This window comes from Engystomops pustulosus, chromosome 4, assembly GCF_040894005.1.
Source record: "Engystomops pustulosus chromosome 4, aEngPut4.maternal, whole genome shotgun sequence".
NCBI lineage: Eukaryota > Metazoa > Chordata > Amphibia > Anura > Leptodactylidae > Engystomops > Engystomops pustulosus.
This window is the reverse complement of record NC_092414.1, coordinates 19,681,977-19,694,020: the sequence shown is the minus strand read 5'-3', so window position 1 is coordinate 19,694,020 and position 12,044 is coordinate 19,681,977. Positions and strand designations below refer to the sequence as shown.

Below are 12,044 nucleotides of genomic sequence, written 5' to 3'. Positions count from 1 at the left end.
GAGGTTACAAATAGAAGAGGAAAATGTTTTTCTAAAATAACATTGAGAAGATCAAAAAGAAATGTCGATAAAAGGTACCGGTATCACTGAATTAGAGAGGACAAACTAGACCCAGTTTTGATTTAGTAAACTTGATCCTTGTACTTTGTCCAGGTAACGGCAAAAAAATGTAGATCCCAGGGTCTAATGTAGTTTGAATCTGTCCCTTCCAACAGATAACAGCTTGGTTAGATCAGCGGAGACGGTATCCTTCTTATCATTCCCGTTAAGTCTTGGTACGAGTCTTTTTCGGAGACCATCTTCATTGACAAAGTAAGAAGACCGAAACATCCCAAATTTTATTTGATTCTAGTCCTGTAAGACATCAAATCATCAGAACATGATCTTACTGTTCACAATGAGGTGACTAGCCTGGAATGTCCTTCCATAAATACTGGGCTGAGTCACAGGGATGGTGGTGGCCAGTCATCAGTCTGAGGAGCTCTTTAGAACAAATTAAACTAAACTTAAATGGATTCAATGTGTAGAGAATGCTAGAAGGAAACCAGAGGAAGAGACCGAAAACCAGAACATTACAACATAATTGGATCTTCTTGGATGACCGTGTCCCTCTGAGATATGGTCATCACCCCAGTTCTCATAGCAGCTGTTGCCTTGAGACCAGGATACTTGAGTTTCATTTTCTCTTTGTAGATACTTAATACTTCATAGTATAAAAAATTGTAAAGGAACCCAGAAAAAATGTAAAATTTGTATTGCCATTTCCTTAGTAAATAGGACACTTGACAACATCTGCTCACCATGTCCAATCAGTGCTTGTACTGTAAGTTTGTGTAGGGACACACTAGTAGGAATGGTAACACCCACTTTAATTTGTTCACAAATTCATGAGTGGTATACAATTTTAGGATTGATGCAGTACTGTTATTATATACAAGGCTTCCTAGTGATGGTCAACATCAATCCTTCAAGAAACGTAAGGCAGGTCCTACTAGTGAGGCACACTATGGCTTGATATGGCTTGCCTACCAGGCTTTTCCGATTTGGAAGAAAGATATGTTTTTTCTGGCACAGGATTTACTTCTCATAAAGTTTCAGTAGATGGGCACAGGAATGAGTCTCTCTTTCGGCATGAATGTCAACTACTTCAGAGGGAAAGGCATCATCGTAGTTAGGTGGATGATACTTCATAAGACAAAGTTTGGTCTAGTACATAGTCAAGCTAGGAGATTAAATATAAGACAATCAAAGCCATATAACAAACCCATTCTACAGTTAGTAAAATGGGAAAGTGTTTACCCCACCAAATAGACCTGCCCACTGACTAACCAATCTCACCCCTAAATTGGATGGTTCCTGTGGTTTCACAAATCCTGCTCTCTTTTCAGATCGGGACATGTCTGAAATTGACTGAAATGTCCCTTCGCAATTGTTAAGTATGGTGGTAATGTTTCATAACCATTGGCTTGATATTCACACGTGGCTCTTATGTATTTAGAACGTGATTGAGCCACTACCTTAAGAAGCTATTTAGCTTTCCTGAGAACCCAATTCTTCTGTCCCTTATCCTTTATTAAAGAAGAGTTGTTCAGCCTCGCCGAAATTGGTGTGTTGGGTCAACTTTACTCTATTGCGTATTACGGAGGCCTTTAAGACCCCCACCTTGGATCAGATCCAAATACCACCTATAGGGGTGGTATAGTCAGGGTATTTAAGAATCTTTGCACCAGGGTTAAGTACTTGTCGAATGAACACCCCTTATTTTTAACCCAAAAGGTCTCAAAAAGTTTGATTTATCTACACGACGTAAACCCAAAATGTCCTACTACATTATTCATCACTTCTCCCCAGCCGTATTTTGACCCCATTACCAGGGCTTTACCATTGAGTATTTCTTTTGTCACCTCTAGGCCTCTTTGTAACAGATTCTATTTGTCTTATTACCTATCCAGTAACTGTTTTAGCGTTTGTATTTTTTGTATAATACTAGCACAGATTCCTTCCCCCTTGGATTCCCTTCTGGTTGGACATGCTAATTAATTTTTCTGACAGGCCCTCTCTTCATTTCCACTTGGTCAGGCCGGAGCATGACAAATACGGCTTTTGGCGGGGAGGGTTCCTCCAGCATGCCATCTGATGGCCCAGCTCGATTCCTTATTCATAGTGGAGCAGCGAGGGCTCCTTTTATTGCGTCTCAATAACATGTGGTCAATGCCTCTCGTTTGCCGCATTCCATCTTCGAGCTCTTCTAAGAATTGGCTTTTTTCGGCGAGCACAATGTGGGCAGCCGGCTTCCCGGCCCTTCTGTCCCTCTCAGTGCCTTATTGTTCAACGTTTTGCCAAGGATACATCTCCTTGTCCGATTTGTCATAATTTTGTGTTGACACAGGGGGTAGTAGTGCAGCTGCTTCTGCGAGGAATTCTAGCGAGGAGAAAGGAAACCCTGCCTTCCTTTTCTCAGGAGAGGCCTTTCATCTCGAAAGCGTGGGTCACCATCTACCGACACCATCTTCCACCGCTTGAAAGCTGGCAGATGCCGCCCTGTCACTCAGCTCTTTGTTTGGCAATTACAGTATGCACTGGTAATACACTGGGAGCTCTAATATCCGTGTATATTTTTATGTAGCTCCGATCCCGATGAAAAGGGTTTCCTCTTATCAGAACAGAAGGATATGATTTCATCTGAATGGAATCTGACCTCTGGGGTGCCCTCCTTCTGACTTAAGCCAGCCATTGCCTCTTGTGCCCCCTTATTCTCACAAGGCGAAAAGAAAGGGGAAAAAAAAAAAGTTTCACAATTGTCTTTTTAAGATCCGAGAGCAGAAGTTTTCGGAGCAAACATCTCCCAGACAGCCTAGGAAATGAACCCAGCTCGACTTCTCGACTTGAAAACATGGGAATGTCAGCCGCTTAAAGCCGCTATGTCACATAAATACATAACACCTTTCAGTCCCAGACAGGCTGATACAATCCTACAGAATAGAATTCCAGGCGGAATAGAAAAAAAAGTTCTTTTACTTGAAAAATTCTCGCAAATCATGAGGTAGAGGAGGGGTCTCCTGACTTCAGTATAAATCATCCTGTATTAGATTTGCAGACCGGGGGGAAGGAAAGGCCATATTACTAGTTGAGGGATTCAGTTGGCAATCCAGCTGGTTCCAAAGGAAGAAACATAGCGCCCCCTATCGTCATAGGTTTTAAAAGGATACCTCCACCAATCAGAGGCTGTCTGACTACACCGTACATACAGCTGCCATTCACTTACCTGCATTTCGGCCAGTACACTACCAATAGGATCCATGAGGATCAAAACCACTCACCAAGTTTGATCCATACACAGTTGTGCTCTTAGCTCTCAGCATTGTGCTTCCTTACAGCACTTATTGGCTCTGAGTAAAAGCTGTAACAGCAGTCACTCAAAGCAGAAGGGGAGGGCCTGGAAGCCGCTCATAGTAGAGATCTCTCACCGCAGCAGTGTGAGGACACATCCCCCAGTGCACAATAGAAGTTACAATATAAATCAATGTTTCACAGTCCTGCTGCTACTACAAGCAAATGTATGATTACACAGGAATCTGCCACCTACATATAATAATCTTATGTCCAGATTGACTTATGATTCATCTTTAGCACAGGCTTCTATATTTCCCCTAAATTCACAAAGAAATTCCCTGCTCCTGTAAAATACATTAGATGACATAGGGTTTTTTTTTTCTCCAAACTCCTTCGGAACGCACATGACCTAATGGATTCATACAGGAAATCTGTGGGTGTTGGATAGAGACGGATACAGCTCTGTGTGCCGGCGACTAGTCCCATCTCCTGAAAAGATCTGAATAATTTTAGCTTTCTTGGAATACGGAGTTAGCTCCGTTTACATTCCCAACAAATCCATTGGTTGATAATGGCGCCCTCTCCTGGAGAGTGCACTTTGTGTGAATTACGAAAGGGAGCAGGGGAGGGGAAGTGGCAAAATGTGGTTGTCAGATATCAAACTTTATTGCAAACTGCCACAGTGTCACTTGCAGCTGCTCAGATGGTGCGTAGCTACAACGAAGGGCATGTTGAGAGTTGTAGTCTAACATCGGGAGGGGAAATTGCACATTGGTGACAGCTGCTCTATGACATGCCATGAAATAGCTCAAAGATGGGCTGGTGGGAGGAGTTTGATAGGCTAATTAGGCTCAACCCATTGAAATGGGGCTCCAATTGACAGCTAATTTGCATACTGTATTGCAAAAAAACGGTTTTGTTGACATTTTGGTTGCTGATGTGACTTAATGGGGCACATCTACTAAGGGTCCGTCGGATGCATTTCCGTCGGGTTTCCCAAATATTTCCGATTTGCCCTGAATTGCACAGGGGTTTTTGGCGTACACGATCGGATTGTAGCACATCGGCACCGGGTTTCATGCGACACAAATCGGGGGGCGTGTCCGTCGGACAACCCGACTGATTCGGACAAAATGCAGAATTTGAAATTCGCAAGATCAGCACTCACATGCACCGGGAAGAAGAAGAAGGTGAACTCCGGCGGACCTGAGCGGGGGAAGCGACACATTCAAGAAATCGGGCGCACGATGTAAGTGAATTGCGGCAGCTCCGAATCCTCATCGGACATTCCGGATCGGCGGACGCAACGGGGCAGTTGAGTAAATGTGCCCCAATGTGTTAATAGAGGAGGCATATTTGGCTTTTCTGGGACCCTAAGCAAAGTTATGTTTAAAGCCCCCCCTAATATACAGCTCAGTTCCATATGGCAGCGCAAAAGAGTATATGTAGCTTTAAACTGTATTGATGCCCCATGAGGCCAATACAGTTTTAAGGGTATCACTAGGTATCAGGTTTCTTTCTCGTTCTCTGAACCAGTTCATTGAAAATTTACTGCATCCTGCTACTGTTTAGGGCCCAAACAATCAATTGAGTGAAATTTTGGTAAATTCACCCCCTGTTCAGGATCTCTATTACCTTGAGTAAGGATTAGCTACAAAATGTATCTCTTGCTTTGGAGGACCCAACTGGTCTGCATATAATTTGATTTCAACAGAGGCCATGTAATGGCTCGTATGTCTGTTTAGTTACGTAACTTTAAACTGTATTGGCGTCCCATGGATGTAAGGATGTAAATTGGCAACACATTTCTCCCCAGTTCTTTGTACATAGTTCATAGTTTATCATTATATTAAAGTTTAGACGGTTGAAAAAAGACACATGTCCATCAAGTTCATCCAAGGAAGGGAAGGGATTGGATGAGGAAGGGATTTAGGGGAAACAATTCTATATAACATAACCTTCAATGTTATTTAGGTGTAAAAAGGCATCTAGACCCTTCTTAAAGCTCTCTGCTGTCCCTGCTGTGACCAGCGCCTGAGGCAGGCTATTCCACAGATTTACACAGTAAAAAAGCCCTGTCACCTCAAGGAGGGACTCCCCCAGATTTATTCCCCCAAAGACATATGTTGCCTGTAGATTATTGGCCCCCAGGTGCGTAGCCTTACATTTATGCAGGATGTCAATTGACTACACGCTTCTCTGACAGTTCTTGGAAACAGTTCATGGAAAATCTGCTGCTGTGGTGTAGGATCCAAATAATTACTTAGGTTGAATTATGGGTAAATTCACCCTTCTTCAGGACCTCTATTACCTTAAGATACAAAAAGTATCTCTTGCCTTGGAGGACCCAGTACTTAGCTTGATTTGGATGGAGGCCATGTAATGCTTCATATGTTCCAAGCAGATCACAACTGATCGCTGGTGACCACAGTAAGAAGACAACCTATGATCAGCTCCTTACAAAAAATTATTAGCTTTCGGGCTACAAACAACCCAAAAAGAACCAAAACAGCTGCTCGGCAAGAGACACATAATAGAGAATAAGCAACAGAGATCAAATAGAGAAATCGTCCGTGTTATTACCATAACCTGCAAACTATTTCATCTGCTAAATTATAGTTCATTAACCTGTCAAGGGGAGACAAAAATTGAGCAGAGGTCGGGGGGTCAATTGGCAAGTATGAGGAGACGGCGATATTTGTTTTCAGGCGAGGTTTAAGACGTGATCGCTTCCCAACATCCGACAAATGACTAGATTTTTTTTCTCGCTCTCTGTTGACATCTTAAACATCGAAGGAATTCTAAAATTGTTTGTTATGTGCAAACAAACGCTACAAATTATTTCAAGGTTTATTATGTCTCTTTGTACATTCTTTATATTTATCTGCTCTTTTTTCCGCTGAGGGATATTTATTCTGCCCGGGTTTTATGACCCTTCAGTATCGCGATTAGCGGCTGAAGTGTTTGTAATGTAATCAGTATAAATATCCTTCTAGAAGTATCCGTGTTGTGTATGCAGCAATGTTTTCTAGAAATATGTGGAAATGTTAGCAAAGGGGGGATAACAACAGATTGCTGCAACACATCTGATAGACAGAATGAGGAAAATGTGTTGTGTCTAACATGATAGATATGAAATGGATGGATAGATAGATAGATAGATAGATAGATAGATAGATATGAGATAGATAGATAGATAGATAGATAGATATGAGATAGATATGAGATAGATAGATATGAGATAGATATGAGATAGATAGATAGATATGAGATAGATAGATAGATATGAGATAGATAGATATGAGATAGATAGATAGATAGATAGATAGATATGAGATAGATAGATAGATATGAGATAGATATGAGATAGATAGATAGATAGATAGATAGATATGAGATAGATAGATAGATAGATATGAGATAGATAGATAGGAGATAGATTGATAGGATATAGATAGGAGATAGATAGATAGGAGATAGATTGATAGGATATAGATAGGAGATAGATAGATAGATTTGGGGTAGATATAAGATGGATGATAGATAGATAGATATGAGGCAGTTCTGTGGGCGGAAATGCCTTGTTGATGCCAGAGGTCAGAGGACAATGGGCAGACTGGTTCGAGCTCATAGAAAGGCAACAGTGACTCAAATCGCCACCCGTTACAACCAAGGTAGGCAGAAGAGCATCTCTGAACACACAGTACGTCGAACTTTGAGGCAGATGGGCTACAGCAACAGAAGACCACACCGGGTGCCACTCCTTTCAGCTAAGAACAGAAAACTGAGGCTACAATTTGCACAAGCTCATCGAAATTGGACAGTAGAAGATTGGAAAAACATTGCCTGGTCTGATGAGTCTCTATTTCTGCTGCGACATTCGGATGGTAGGGTCAGAATTTGGCGTCAACAACATGAAAGCATGGATCCATCCTGCCTTGTATCAACGGTTCAGGCTGGTGGTGGTGGTGCCATGGTGAGGGGAATATTTTTTTGGCACTCTTTGGGCCCCTTGGTACAACGCCACAGCCTACCTGAGTATTGTTGCTGACCATGTCCATCCCTTTATGAGCACAATGTACCCTGTAACATCTGATGGCTACTTTCAGCAGGATAATGCGCCATGTCATAAAGCTGGAATCATCTCAGACTGGTTTCTTGAACATGACAATGAGGTCACTGGACACAAATGGCCTCCACAGTCACCAGATCTCAATCCAATAGAGCATCTTTGGGATGTGGTGGAACGGGAGATTCGCATCATGGATGTGCAGCCGACAAATCTGCGGCAACTGTGTGATGCCATCATGTCAATATGGACCAAAATCTCTGAGGAGCTTCCAGCACCTTGTTGTATCTATGCCACGAAGAATTGAGGCAGTTCTGAAGGCAAAAGGGGGTCCAACCCGTCACTAGCATGGTGTACCTAATAAAGTGGCCGGTGAGTGTATAGATAGAAGATAGAATATAAAGAATTGATATCTATGAGAGATGGATATCTGTGTGATTTCATCCATGGACACCACTAGATGTCTATTATATAGAATGACATAACCGGCCTTTCCATACAGATAACCTGGATTTCCCCGCAGTATTGTTGGGTCTGTCTGGTGTTGGCTTCTCCTCACATCACAAGTTCTTCATTTCCACACCAAACAGATACATGATTTTGTTTAACTCCAGAGAAAGGAAACAGGAAAAGGGAGAGAAAACCAGGAAGACGAGGTCAGAGGAGGAACATAAGGAAAGCATTACTGAATTAAAGATTACACTGTTTACTTGCAGAAAACATGACTACTTATAACATTCTTACAGGAACCCAGAAGGCCCGCTCCTCCGGCACCACAATGTTTTGTATCCATGAGGGCTAGTTGCAGTTTTATTCATTGTCCTGGAAATGTGATGGATGGTGAGATGGCCGGGCTGATTCATAAACCACATCCATTCACTAGACTCTGCTCAAGTCCATGGAATTTGCTGTATCACATGGCAGACGACTTTCTCTCTTTGGGAGAGTATCGGACGTGAACTTTCTGTGACTTGAGATTGTCTTATTCTTATATAAAAAGAGGGGAAAAAAAAAGAATAGATGGAATTCAGTAGCAGTCACATCGGGAACAAAGGGCCTAATGGAGTCATCACCATAGCAAGGAAAAAAATTAGGAGACATCTAGTTAGCTTCTACAGAAGGTCCTAGTGCCTCCATCACATTCTTAAGACTCAACTTTCATATCCACCACAACATAACCACCACCAAACTTGGTTTCTCTTCTTCGTAAAACCCATATCAACATCATTTATAGATCATAAACCCCAAGTTTGGTGATGGACATATAGGGGCACATTTACTTACCCGGTCCGGAGGAGATCCCGAAAGGGCATTGTCCTACGACAATGCACTGTGCCGCCATTCAAGAAGATCGTGTGCCCGATTTGTTGAATGTGTCACTTCCCCGATCAGGTCCGAGGGAGTTCACCATCTTCCTCCCGGTGCATGTAAGTGCTTGGATTGCGACACAATTTTTAAGTTAAGTCCCGCGGTCTGTCCGCATCCTTCGGATCATTCGATGGCCCGCCCCACGATTTGTGTCCAATGAATGCCGGCGCGATTGCGACGAAATCCGATCTTGTGCAACATAATCACCTACTAAATACCTGTTTCAGTGGCGCAATCCCCGAAACGCGGCCACGGGACCCTAAGTAAATAAGCCTCATAATGTCTTCTGTGGAAGATGCCCGATTCCAGTACGGGATCTTGGCCCACCATAGATTCAAATACAGTTACACCTAATTGTTAGGAAACCCAATGCTTTTTGTCTTCCTACTTCAACTCCTTCCTTGGACTGTGGTTCTGGTGGTTTAGGTTCTGTATAAAATATGGTTGCCAAGTCAATTGGTGGCAAAAGACGGCATCCCGACTGTTTCCCGTTGCTACAAACTGCTGTTTCTCAACTTGACTGTAATATGCCCCTGTCTCGACTTTTGGATTGTCTACCCCAGGGGTCCCCAAACTACGGCCCACGGACAGTTTCTAACCGCCACCCCGTGGCTTAAAGCACCACCGCCAGGCCCCCGCAGCCTTCGACTGTCAGGCAGGGGAAGCTCCTGCCTGTCACTGTATAGTGCTCAATGCAGCTGGAAACAGTCGCTCGAGCACTATTACTGGAGCAATGTGGGCGTAAGAAAACCCCGCGCACTTCGCTCCATGAACTGGGCTGCACAGCCACGTGACGACGGCAGGAGACTGAGGTGAGTACAACGTGTTTTTTTTTTTTTTTAAACGGCAGTAGAAAGATTGTGGCGGCCGGGGGCCCAATATCTAACATAATTAATTATCAGGGGCAGCATAGGAAACAATGGCGGAGGGGCAGAATAGGAAATAGTTAATTACGAGGGGCAGAATAGGAAATAATTAATGAGGGGCAGAATACAAAATAATTAATGGTGGGGGGCAGCATAGAAAATAATTATGAAGGGCAGTCTAGTGATTAATGGGGGTGAAGGAAGCATTATTCAATAATTAATGGAGAGGGTTCCCAGTATATTAAATAATTGAGGAGGTGCCTAGTGTACTATGGATGTGGTCACATGTAACGCTATTTATTTTTAAACAGTCTGAGAGGGACAGTGAACAGCCCCCTATGTAGAAAGTTTGGGGACCCCTCCTCTACCCTGATACACGGTTGAACGGCCACCAGGGTGCCAGTGAATATATCCTACAAATTACCGGTTTCACTCGTGAAGTGTTTTCGAAAAGGCTGGACTACCCTTTAAAGGTACCTTATATGCCATATGAATGGTGGTAGAATGTAACAATATTGTATAAGATAACTTAATGAGAACATCAATGAAATGACTATTTTGGGAAGTTTTGGTTTTGCAAAAAATTGATGAAGAAAGTTTTCTTTGTGGGTTTTTGATGGTGGGAATCAAATATATTCTGGTAAAGTTAAACTCATTGAATTGCAACATGTCTGATGCTTATGTTCCGAGGTAAAAAAACAATCCCTCCCCCTCAGCAAACTCACTCCCCTATCCCCATTGTGTAAAACTTTTACCAAAATTAGTATCATATATAGCCACGGCATGCTTGCCAATAGTCCCGAATCTGCTGGGACAATTCCTCATTTTTGGGCACAGTCTAAGGAAATAGGCCCGGTTGAAGGATGTGAAATTTTATTTTTGTTTTATGTCGATGTCCAGTGACTGAATATTCTAGAAATACAGAAAACAAAAAAAGATCCCTTTCGGGAACATATGGTTTCTATACACAGATCTATCCAAAAATAGAGACAGGATGTAAGACTTGATGTGATTCCGTCTACAGTGGAGATGTTTACATGACCTCACTGTAAAACTGGATGTAATTGTCGTGTCGAGACTACAGAACATCCTTGTATCAGTTCTTGGTCCTGTAAAATCCCACCCTGCCTGTTCTTTCTCTTCCATTCTATGAATGGGTCACTTCCTCCGGTGACATTGCACATTGACTTCGTATGGCAGTGCTGGTATTTTGGCTAGAGCACAGACGCGTTTCACTGTTTGTTTGATACAGTGTTGAGAACCAGACAGCTCTAAGCTGTATAACAAATGATGACATCAAACATCTTAATGCCAGTGCGATGCGCACTTGTTTTTTCGATTAAAGGGCTTGTGTACATCCATGAATGATCAACACCAGGCTGGGATGTTATGGCTATTTTCATGGTCAAAGATAGGAGAGGTTAGGTAGACTTGTCCTTGAATGAACATTCCAAAAATTTCTGTGGCGTACGCACTTGCTCCTTCTTCATAGTATTAAACCCTCATGTTGTCACATTGTACATTGGTCAACTGGTGGAGCCACAAGTAGAGGACTTCCTGGTAACCAAAGATGGCTGGACATCGTAGGTAGAACTTTCACCAAAGCCATAGTCTACCAAGAAATGTTAACTTGTTGCGCAAGGTTAATTTGGTTTCTAGGGATATTATATGTGCCCACAAATCTACATTTAGATTCTAGACTTTTAACTGAGAACTTAGTTCTGCTTGTCTCACGAAGGAACCTGATGGACCCCGACTTCTTTAGACCCTCTGTGAACAATCTCAGCAGGTTTGACTGAAACCTAGTGCTGAATGCTGCACTGCTCTTCTGTTAAATGGCTGAAACCATGTTGGAACCTTATGGTCCAGGCAGTAAGTCAATGAGGTCCATAAAGCATCAAGTCCTAGAGGAATCCAAGGCACAGTTCCTCAGTCATTCCTGCGGAAACATTTGAATTCATCTAGCATTTTTTTTAGGTTGTCCAGTGTTGCCTTCCGTTGCCTGAAGGCTTAGTTCTTCGGACTCTAGTTTACCCACCCTCAACAATCTCCTGCTTGACAATACTTGGGTTCCTACCCAGCCATTCACTGTTGCTTAGACAGTGATTGACTGAGAACTATAGCACCCGGTGCACCCAACTGCAGCCAACTCCCCTCATCCTCGTTTCCTGCCACTGTGCAGTCCCATACGGACCACCTAATGTGGGTGGACCTCTCTCAGTTATCATGATATTACTGATGCTCTGTACCAGTTTCTCTACCCTAAACTGAGGTTGCAACCTGGTTGTTACTTGCTGGTATGTCGCTGCCCCCCACCAGGGGGAGAAGAGTGAATGCCAATGGACCTCTTAGAGAAGGTCCTCAGAGAAACACTGAGAGATCCAATATGAAAATAGTTTTATCTAGAC

At 42.9% G+C, this 12,044-nt stretch overlaps 1 long non-coding RNA gene across 1 annotated transcript in view; it reads right to left on the bottom strand.

The window, feature by feature from the left end:
• Positions 1-8,092: 8,092 nt before the first annotated feature.
• Positions 8,093-12,044, bottom strand: part of LOC140126219 (uncharacterized) — a 173,943-nt gene continuing 169,991 nt past the window's right edge. The window contains exon 3 of the long non-coding RNA XR_011854785.1: positions 8,093-8,389. This is a non-coding gene — a long non-coding RNA (uncharacterized lncRNA). The remainder of the gene's footprint in view (positions 8,390-12,044) is intronic.